The sequence below is a fragment of the Echinops telfairi genome, unplaced genomic scaffold, assembly GCF_000313985.2.
Source record: "Echinops telfairi isolate 266 unplaced genomic scaffold, ASM31398v2 ScPeMD7_9;HRSCAF=40, whole genome shotgun sequence".
NCBI lineage: Eukaryota > Metazoa > Chordata > Mammalia > Afrosoricida > Tenrecidae > Echinops > Echinops telfairi.
Window position 1 is genome coordinate 96,150,035 of NW_022103906.1, and position 9,990 is coordinate 96,160,024.

At 42.7% G+C, this 9,990-nt stretch overlaps 1 protein-coding gene, 1 non-coding gene and 1 pseudogene across 4 annotated transcripts in view; 2 read left to right on the top strand and 1 right to left on the bottom strand.

The window, feature by feature from the left end:
• Positions 1-416, bottom strand: part of LOC101654753 — a 10,359-nt pseudogene extending 9,943 nt beyond the window's left edge.
• ROCK2 (Rho associated coiled-coil containing protein kinase 2) overlaps positions 7-9,990 on the top strand; it is a 146,524-nt gene continuing 136,540 nt past the window's right edge. For 2 of the 3 annotated variants that reach the window (XM_045286617.1, XM_045286618.1), the window contains exon 1: positions 7-113. The gene's annotated coding sequence lies outside the window, so the exon portion shown is untranslated. The remainder of the gene's footprint in view (positions 114-9,990) is intronic. The other variant, XM_045286614.1, reaches the window with a different exon arrangement.
• On the top strand, positions 3,924-4,049 carry LOC115868386. Its single transcript, XR_004045559.1, has one exon. It is a non-coding gene; the product is annotated as a U6atac minor spliceosomal RNA (small nuclear RNA).

The following is a 9,990-nucleotide window of genomic DNA, read 5'->3' on the forward strand; positions in this document are numbered from 1 at the left end:
TGCCCGGGGCCCCGGAGGCTGTGCCGGGGGACGGGGCCGGCGCGGGCCGCCAGAGGAAGCTGGAGGCGCTGATCCGAGACCCCCGGTCCCCCATCAACGTGGAGAGCTTGCTGGTAGGTGATCGGGGCCCCGGGGGTCCCTCGCCGTTCCGTGTTCTCACCTGAACTCCCCCGGTCTCGCCCACTCTCGCCCGCCCGTGCGTCCGTCCGTCCGTCGGTTGGGCTGGCGGAGAGCTCGCCCCACCCTGCCCGGCTTCCGGCGGCCCGGGCCCGGGGGCCAGCGCTTCTGCGACCGAGTGCGGACGGCAGCGGTCCGCTGGGTGGCCCCTTGGAGCTCCCGGAGCCGGGGCCCCCGCGCCCTGCGCCCTCGCTGGGAATGGGGAGGTCGGGCGGGATTGGCGGATCTGGAAGTGACATGCCGCGTGGGGACTGGGGTGCGAGCAAGGGAGCCAGCCGCCCGCGGGGGCCTGAGCCGCCGCGCTCGCTCCGTTCAGCCCGAGCCGGTTGGGGCACAGACGGAGCTAGCGCTCCGGTCCGGTCCGCAGGCGCCTTTAAACAGCAGCCCGCGTTGCGATATCGCTCTTTTCAATGTCTGCTCATTTAATTGCCTTCGATTGTTGCACCCGAGTTGAACGTTAGGCGTCGGTCCGGCTCTTGGAGCGAATGTCTCCTCCATTGAATCTCCTGCCTCGGGCGGCCCTGGGAATCCTAGTGAACGACCCGCCAACGACTGCGAGGCGGTGGTTGTCGATTAAGACCAGAGCCTGCCCGCGTTAGAAAGTAGAAATGCACTCTGCGGGGTTTGCTGATTGCTTACCTTTGTTAGGACAGACGGTTGTATATCAGACAGTGTCATTCGTGTGCAGTGGAGAAGGGGGGAAAAGGGATGTGGCGGCGCTTTTACCCCCAGAGGGGGAGAAAGTGAAAAAGCTATTGTGAATCTCAGACTGGCCCTGGAGGGCGAGGGTCGGGGCCTCCGGTTCAGGGAATCTTTCAGTGTTCTGCCCAAGAACTTAGATGGTCCGTTCGCCTCTCAGTCGGGTGGACCAGTGACTGTTCGAGGAGGAAACCGGCGTCTCCTCCCTTTTTCCAGTGACGGTGACTTCAGAGGCCAAAGTTGGTTCTCCTTTGAGGTTTCTGGAATCATTTGCAGAGTGACTCAGTCCTGTTTGGCCAAAGTGCAAGAGCTAACTGCAGAGAGAGAGAGAGAGAGAGAGAGAGAGAGAGTTGTTTTCCGTATGATATAGAGAATGTAGTGCACTCTGTTGCATCAGAGGTGTTGGACAGTCTCTGGCCAGTTTTCCCCTGCGTTCTCATGCCGTCCTAACATTTTAAAAGAGTTTTTCCGTCGGAGGTAGGATCGGTGGATTGCGTGCAGGGCATAGCCTTTCCCAGGCCACAGCAGAGACGCCCGGCTTCACTCCCAGCAGTTAACGCTTTGGTATTTTGCTGGCAAAACATTGACCTAAGGCCAGAAAGTTCAGTTAAAAATAGCACAGCAAATTTCAAGTATTCATCAGTTCATAGTCAATCCTGGATAGAGATGTTGTACACTTCACTTTCATCTCTTAGTTATTTAGTGATGTTAAGCATAGTTACTAGGGTTATTCTGAGCTTCAGCCTAAGCTATTTATGCCTGTAATATGATCAAGCAGTCTGTTTTATTAGAGTATTTTATAAATCATTAAAATAAAGGCTTTTTATTCCCAAGGAATCATTACCTATGCCCAGTAAACAACTTAGTCCATTCATTTATTGACTGCCTAATACAGCCAGAAAGTAGTTCTTGATGGTGCGATCGATGTTTAGGGGATGGCTGCTAACCAGAAGGTTGGCAGTTGGAACCTATTTCGTTACTGCAAGAGCAGGTCATCGTTATCCGCACAAGTAAAGGTCGACTGGGTGGTGGGAGTCCTACTTTGTCACATGTGGTCTCTATGAGGTGAGCTTGTCCTGAGGGTACCCCACAGCACCAAGGCAGCTATAACCCTACACTTGCGTTAAGGTGACCTAGTATCCTGGTATGTGTGTGGACATCAGCTGCTGCTGACGTGACAGTCTGTTTTTGCTCTCTGTAGTTGATAAACTATTGTGGCTGTGAGGTGCAGTAAGTCTGACCTAGCCAGAAATTGCCTTATTTTTAACTTTGGAGTGAGGCTCTTGATGTTTGGTTTGCCACTTGATGAGCAGAACATTTTTTTTAATATGCCATAATAAATGCATTTAAAATATAGTGCCACTTCATGAAATAGTAGAATATTCCTCAAAATACTAATACATTAATGGCTGGTATTTTAAAGATTTGAAACCTTAAAACTTAGGCTGCATTGCACGGTTGATAATTGGTAGGTTTTACTATAGAAAATAAATATTTTGTCTTTAACAGAACAAGCAAGTAATAGAGTGTAATAGAAACATGGTTATAAAACTCAAATTACTTTAAACATCAAACTCAGAAAGGAACTCAACACTTACCATAAAAATTATCACTTAAGATGGCAAACGTAATGAGATGACTTATACTGTACTCCTCAGGAGTTACTGTATAATACCTTCAGAAGGGTTGGCTTAGAAAAGAAAACCTTCATTTATGGGGAAAACTGTTAACTGAGTTATCTCAGCAGTGACAAAGTAATGCTCATTAAATTTGGTTCAAGTCTCTGTGCACCTAGCATATTGTTAGTTAATTCCTTTCTTAGAAAGAACATTGCTTTAGAGAACTGTTTTGTGATACATAATTTTGTAGTACTATCAGGATTTGTGTTAGAAAAGTTCTGATAATTACCCATCATAGATAAACTGGATTCAGAGAAGTTCCAACGTTGTATTGGAGTAGTCTAAATTATCTTGTTTCTCTAGAGTGGCTCTTTGCCTGACATGGGCCCTTAAATTAATCTGCAGAGAATATATTCCTTTTATGTTTTTCAAATTGTACATTGCTTGGTATTATTTAAAAATGGAGTGGGAGAGAGATTTGCTTCTGTGATATATTTTTGGAAAGGTTCTTCAGTAGTATACTTTGGCATTGTTTGAAAATTTTGCATGAATGTGCTGTGTTGTCAAGACTCCACTCCTCGTACTATTTACCAAAATAATATGGTAAAAAGAATCACATTTTAAAGTGGGGAGAAGCCTTTTTAAAGATCCGTGCTTTGGGGTTTTTACTTACATTCATACAACTGTTTCAGAGACTGAGTACCTGCTCCTCCCCTTCCCCAGTTGTCATAATAACCTGTGGAATTCAGGCTTGGGTAAACTGTTAATTTAGGACTGCTGTTGATGGGAAAAGGGGATTATGGTTTTATTTACAATTTTCAGTGTCTTAAAATACAAGACACTTTGATTTGTAACACCTGTAAGTTATGTGGAAGTATTTCTTACCACTGGTTATTTGCTTTATTGAAATAAAATTATATGTGCTTTTTCTTGCTATGTAAGTGTGAAAATTATGTAATAAAAATGGAAAAACAAGTATGTACAATTTAAAATTTTAAGTATTTTTTTTCTTTTGTGAAAAAACGGCTAGGGTGAATAGCCTTAGTTTATTTTAAAACTTGCATTACAATAGTCAAAGAAACACCAGAAGAAAATGAATTAGTTAAGAAACCCCAAAACACTGCCATCGATTGGATTCTGATGCACAGCTACCTCTGGACAGAGAAGAATCACCTCTTTGTACTTCCCAGACTTTAGAGCCTCATCATGCTTTTGAGGAGCTATTGGTAGGTTTGAACTGTTGATCTTTTGGTTAGCAGTCCAATTTGTTGCTTATTTGTTAGTTAGGGAAGTTAGGAAAAGAAGTGATGTATGGAATTTACTACTATTAGGTGAAATTGAACTTTCTTTGCAAGTTCATTCTATCATCTGTTATTCACAATTCTTTATATGAAAGCTCTGAAAACAAAGCTTAAAACTAATTCGGTGGTGTTGTATGAAAGGAGAGGTGCTTAGCATTCCCCTTGACAAGGATGGAAGAGGCCCTTGGGCCTTACAAAATGCATACGGTTAAGGCATTGCCACCTACTTTGTGGCATCTAACCATGGTTTTAAAATATGTTCCCCTGGGTCTGTGCTGGGGTGGGACAGCCTCTGCAGGACATGCCATTTCCTCGTAAAGGCAAAATCCCTGTAGCGTTTGCCTCTTGACTGTGTATTTACTTTAACATTGCACTTGTTCATACACCAGTGTTTACGGAGTCCTGTACTGGGGAGGTTTTTTCTTTAATTAAAGTATTACCATCTGAAAAAAAACCAAAAAACTTATTTGGTGGTTAACATTTGACCTGGCAGAATATAGATTATTTATAATCTACATATCTATAGTCTGTCTTTCCATCTGGCTATAAATATAAATAATGGTAGGTTTCATGCAGGAGTATTAATGTGTTTGATTTTAGAGTACTGACCCCCCAAAAGATTGTAGGAAGGATACTGCATATGTATATTACCATTCTAATATCCAAGAAATGGAATTTTGAACCCTCTGGCTTCAAAGTCAGGCCAATGTAGACTAGGTAAGGGAATGCCAGGGTCTTCAAAAAGTTCACGGAAAACTAGAATTAGGTGCTATTGGACTTTTTCCACAAACCTTTTTGAAGGCCCTGTATGCACCTGAGTAAGAATGTTGCCCTTGTTTGGTGCTCAGTCGGTTCTGACTCAGGCACAGCAGAAGGAAACACTAGCCGGTCTTGCACCATCTTCACACTTGTTAGCGTTTGAATCCTTGTTGTAGACATTGTGTCAGCCTATCTCGTCTCAGGTGTATGCCTTCGTCACTGCCAATCATGATGTCCTTTTCCAGAGACTGGTTTCCTGATAACATAATTCCAAATGTGTGAGAGGAGGCAACACCATCCTAGCTTTTAAATAGCATTCTGACTGTACTTCCACCAACACAGATTTTTTTTCTTTTTCTGGCAGCTCAGAATATACCGTATGTGCCTGTGTATAAGCCGAGTTTGCCAGCACATGTTTAATGCAGTTGTGTGTAAAATTAGGTGCCTCAGCTGATGTTCGGGTTGGCTTATACTTGAGTATATACGGTATCCCTTATTCTCGGCCAACACTATAATGCCAATGCATTCAAATTTTCTTTGGTCTTCCCTTTGTTGTTGAGTTTCCACGTGCATATGAGGCAGTTGAACATACCATGGCTTGTCTTGGGTCAGGGGCACCTGAGACCTCGAAAGTCACTCTGTGATTCTCAACACCTTACAGAGGTCTCGTGTAGCAGAGTTTCCCAGTGTGTCATGATTGTGTGATTTCCTGACAGCTGCTCCCAAGAGCGTTGATATTGGGTCTAAGCAAAATGAAATCCTTAATAAGTAACTTGAAACTTCTCTGCATTTTTCACAGTGTTGCTTATTGGTACAGTTTTGAGGTTACTTTTACATTGAGTTTAATCCATACTGAAGACGTATTCTTTATTCTTTATCAGTGGGCTGCTTCAAGCCCTCTTGACTGTCAGTGAGCAAGGTTGTGCCATCTGCATAGCCTAGATTTTTCATGGAAGGGCCCTTGGACCTTGGTGCCATAGAATCCAAGAGCTTCTGCATATGAATTGAATAAGTATGGTGGAAAGATACAACTCTGATACAGACCTTTCCTGATTTTCAGTCATGTGCTAGCCCCATGTCCTGTTGGAACGACTGCCTCTTGGTCTGTGCACAGATGCTGCATGAGCGCTGCACAGTGCTTTGAAATGCCTGTTGGTCTAAATCATACCCGTAGTTGTTGTGATCCACGAAGTTGAATGCCTTTGCATAGTTAATGAAATACTAGTAAGCCTCTTTCTGGTAAACTCTGCTTTCAGCCAAAATGGATCTGATGTCAACAGTGATATTCCTGCTCGCTCACTCACTCATTGCCATGCAGTTGGTTCTGACTCATAGTCACCCTATAGGACAGAGTAGAACCGCCCCTGTGGGTTTCCAAAGCTGTAAATCTTCACTGGAGTAGAATGCCAAATTTTTCTCCTGAGGAGCAACTGGTGTTTGAACCACTGACTTTGTGGGTAAGAGCCCAGTGTGTACCCACTACAACAACAGAGCTCCTTATAAAAAAATGTACCCCCAAGCTCCCACTGCTGACTAGTCTGTTGGACTCACAGTTCTTCTACAGCAGCAGTTCTCAACCTGTGGGTTGCGACCCCTTTGGGGGTCAAACGGCCCTTTCACAGGGGTGGCCCGATTCATAACAGTAGCAAAATTACAGTTATGAAGTAGCAATGAAAATAATTTTATGGCTGGGGGGGTCACCACAGCTTGAGGAATTGTATTAAAAGGTTGCAGCATTAGGAAGATTGAGAACCACTGTTCTGTAGGGTTTTGAGATTGTAAACCTTTGGGGAATCAAGAAACCTCATCTTTTTCCTATGGAGTGGTTGGTTGGTTCGAACTGCTGACCTTATATTTAGCAGCTCCACGCTTAATCCATTATAGCTCCAGGGCATTTTCTAGTAGGAATAGTGAGTAGTTATTAATTATCTTGTAGCTTAAGGTATTTTATTAATGACTGAGTCTTGTTTAGATAACCCCCCTTTTTGACATGAAATAATTTAAATATGCAATAAAAATAGACTTTATGAAGCATACTAAATCATGAATAGCAAAAAAGACAATTTCAAAAAATGAAGCATTTTTGTTATTTGTCATAGTTTATTATGACGTTCATGGAAAACTACCTTTTTTACTGTTTTTTAAATTAATCATTTTATTGGGGGTTCTTACATATAATAGTCCCTATATGCATTATATTAAGTGGATATGTACAAATACTGGCATCAACAATTTCAAAGCATTGTCTTTCTTCTTGAGCCCCTTGGTACCAGTTCCCCTTTCTCCCCTCCCCCCATACTTGGAGTTTCCGTGAACTTTTTGAAGCTTCTCGTGTTCATGATGCCATCACTTAGGTTAATAAATGAAGTACTAGCCCAATACCATAAATCACTATTTTGTGTATAAGTCCAAAGAGTACATTGTTTAGTCTTGCTTTTAAACTATAAAACAGTAGTATGTCTCTCTCTGTATTTTGAGATTTGCTTTCTTTTGCTTGAAACTATGATTCTGAGATTCACCCATACGGTGGTCTGTTCATTTTCGCTGCCACCGTGAACCAAAGGATAGTCTTCTAAGTTACTGGGGCTCCAGCTTGTTGCTAGGTTTTTGCTGTTATGGAGAGTGTTGCGGTGAATATTTTTGAATGTGTTTCCTTGAGCACCTGTGTAAGTTTCTCTAGGCCAGGGCCTCTGTCTATGAGTCCTGGTGATGCAGTGGGGTAAGCGTTGGGCTGATAACTACAAGGTCAGCAGTTCAAACACAGCAGCTGTTCCTCTGGAGAAAGATGAGGCTGTTTGCTCACATAAAGATTTTATGCCTCAGAACTCTTAAGAAGCCATTCCAATCATTCTACTCTGTCCTATGAGTCAGAATCAGCTTGCTTAGCAGTGGTTGGGTAAAGCTCACTGCCATCAAACCAGGTCAGACTCATAGTCACTCCGTGGGGCATGGTGAAACTACCCTTGTGGATTTCTGGGACTGTAACTCTTTACAGTAGTAGAAAACCTTGTCTTTCTCCTGTGGAGCAAGCTGGTGGTTTTGAATTGCTGACCTTGTGGTTAGCAGCCCAAAGCATAACCCACTATCTGGAAGTAGAATTGCTGGGTTGTAAGATATTTGATATTCCACGTAACAAATGAATGGGTAAAATTGAAATTGCTGCCTGACATTATTGAAAAATTTAAATTATAGTAAAGTTGAAAAAATTGACCATGAACATCCATACATTCACCACCTAATTAGTATTTTTTTGCTGTGTTTATTTTAACATTGCTATCTGCCCTATCCATCCATTGATACGGCCTTTATTTTTTATTCATTTAAAGTAAATTGCACGTAATAGTACATGCTACCTTTAAACCCTCATGGCCATCACATGGATTCCAACTGGTAGAGCGCTGCAGGACTGAGTAGAACGAACTGCTTTGTGGGCATCTGAGGCTGCAGATCCCAATGGGGCCGCAAACCTCATCTCTCAAAGCAGCTGGTGCCTTTGAGCTGCTGATCCTGCAGTTAGCAGCCCAACATGCAACTGATTATGCAACCAAGACTCCTCGAAATGCTTCAACATGTGTTTATTACTAGAATTCAATATTTTAAAAAATTTAAAAATTAAATTTCATGTCATAAAATTGCATGTACCATTGATGAGTTTTAGCAAATCCATCCACTGTGTAATACAAATTCTTATCAAAATATAGGCCTTTTTATCAACCCAGAAATCTCTGTCATATGCCTTTTCAAGCCAATTGTCACTCCATTTCCCCAGGTGTATGTGTGGTTTTTTTTTTTGGGGGGGGGGCAGGGACGGCTAAAGATGGCTTTTACCCCTCCTGGAATTTCATATGAATGGAATCAGTCATACAGTATACACATTTGTATTTGGCCTAATTTGCATCTTTATCTTTTAAGTAAATACATCAACTCCTTTTAATCATAGTCCTGTTGTTTGAATCCAAGTTCGATTCAAAAGCTATTGTTTTTAGTTTTATCTACACCGGAAGGAAATAGCATTGCTGAGACAGAGAAAGCTAGATTTTATTTTTTGAAGGGAAATAATATTTTTCATTCTTTATTAAAAAATAATAGGGCTTTATGTAGGCAGTATTCAGAATATGATGTTGTTGGTTGCCATTAGAGGGCTCTGACTTACGAGGACCCCACAGTGGAGTTCCTCCACCGTTTTCAAGGCTGTGAACTTTCAGAAGTAGATCATCAGGCCTGCCTTCCAAGGTGTGTCTGGGTGGGTCCCACTGCCAGCCTTTTAGTTCATTGCTGAGTGCTGAACTGTTTGCACCACCAGGCAAACTAGTGACTAGTTTGTGACTAGTCTCCTAAGGCTGACCTAACATATGAGCACAAGTCAAGGGGCTTAAAAACAGCTCATAAATTTATTGTGTGACAGTTCTGGAAGCTGGATGTCTGAAACCAAGTCGTCCATCGTGCCAGGCTCTCTGAAGCCTCTAAGGAACCCATCCTTTCTTGTTTCTTGCGACCTTCTGGCTGTGGCTGGCACTTGTTCCAGGCGTATCATGTAGACCTAGCACTCCGGTCTCCATTTCCACATCACTTTCTTCCTTATCTGCCTCTGTGTGTGAATTTCCCTCCTAAATGGTCACAGTTTTGGGTTAGGGCTCAGCCTAATTCCCTATGTCCTTTCTTGTTTATATCTGCACAGCACAGAACCTCCCCCCCCTCCTCCAATAAAGCCATGTTGTTAGGTATTGAGGGTTTGAATGTGAACATATTTCTGGTGAACAATTCAGTTCATAACAGGTATCATGCATAGGAAAAATTTGCTTACTCAAAAGTATAGTATCATATGAGGGAGTATTCCCCCCACGCTCCCCCCCCAAAAAAAAAAAAAAAAGGAAAAAGGCTCCACTGAGTGGAACTTTTGTAATAAGCGTTTTTCCTGCCCAGCAACTTGCTCTGAGTTAGTGCACACAGTGGCGTCGCCTGGGAAGGCTCCCTCTGGTCACAATGATTTTTTTTTGTAAAAGCAGTTTCACTTGAACCTTGTTTTTTCTGATGGCCGATTTACATGTGTAGCTGTGAAATTTTGTTTCCTGCGCTGGAGAAATGCAGAAACTTGTGAAGTTGAACACAGTTTACAAGGACAACACTATGGGAAACACTCAAGTGTATGAGTGGTTTCCTTGTTTCAAAAAAAGTGAAAGGTCAGTTGAACACCAATCTTGTTCTGGACTTCTGTCCGTCACTTCCTGAAAGGACTAAAATGTTGACTCATAGTGCTTTTAGAGTTTGTTCCACCAGGTCAGACTGTTAATCAAGCTTTCTATTGCAGGGGTCCTCAAACTAGGGCCGCGGGCCACATGCGACCTGCTGCAGATATTTATCCGGCCCGCTGGGTGTTTTTGCCCCGTTTGTTTTTTTACTTCAAAATAAGATATGTGCAGTGTGCATAGGAATTT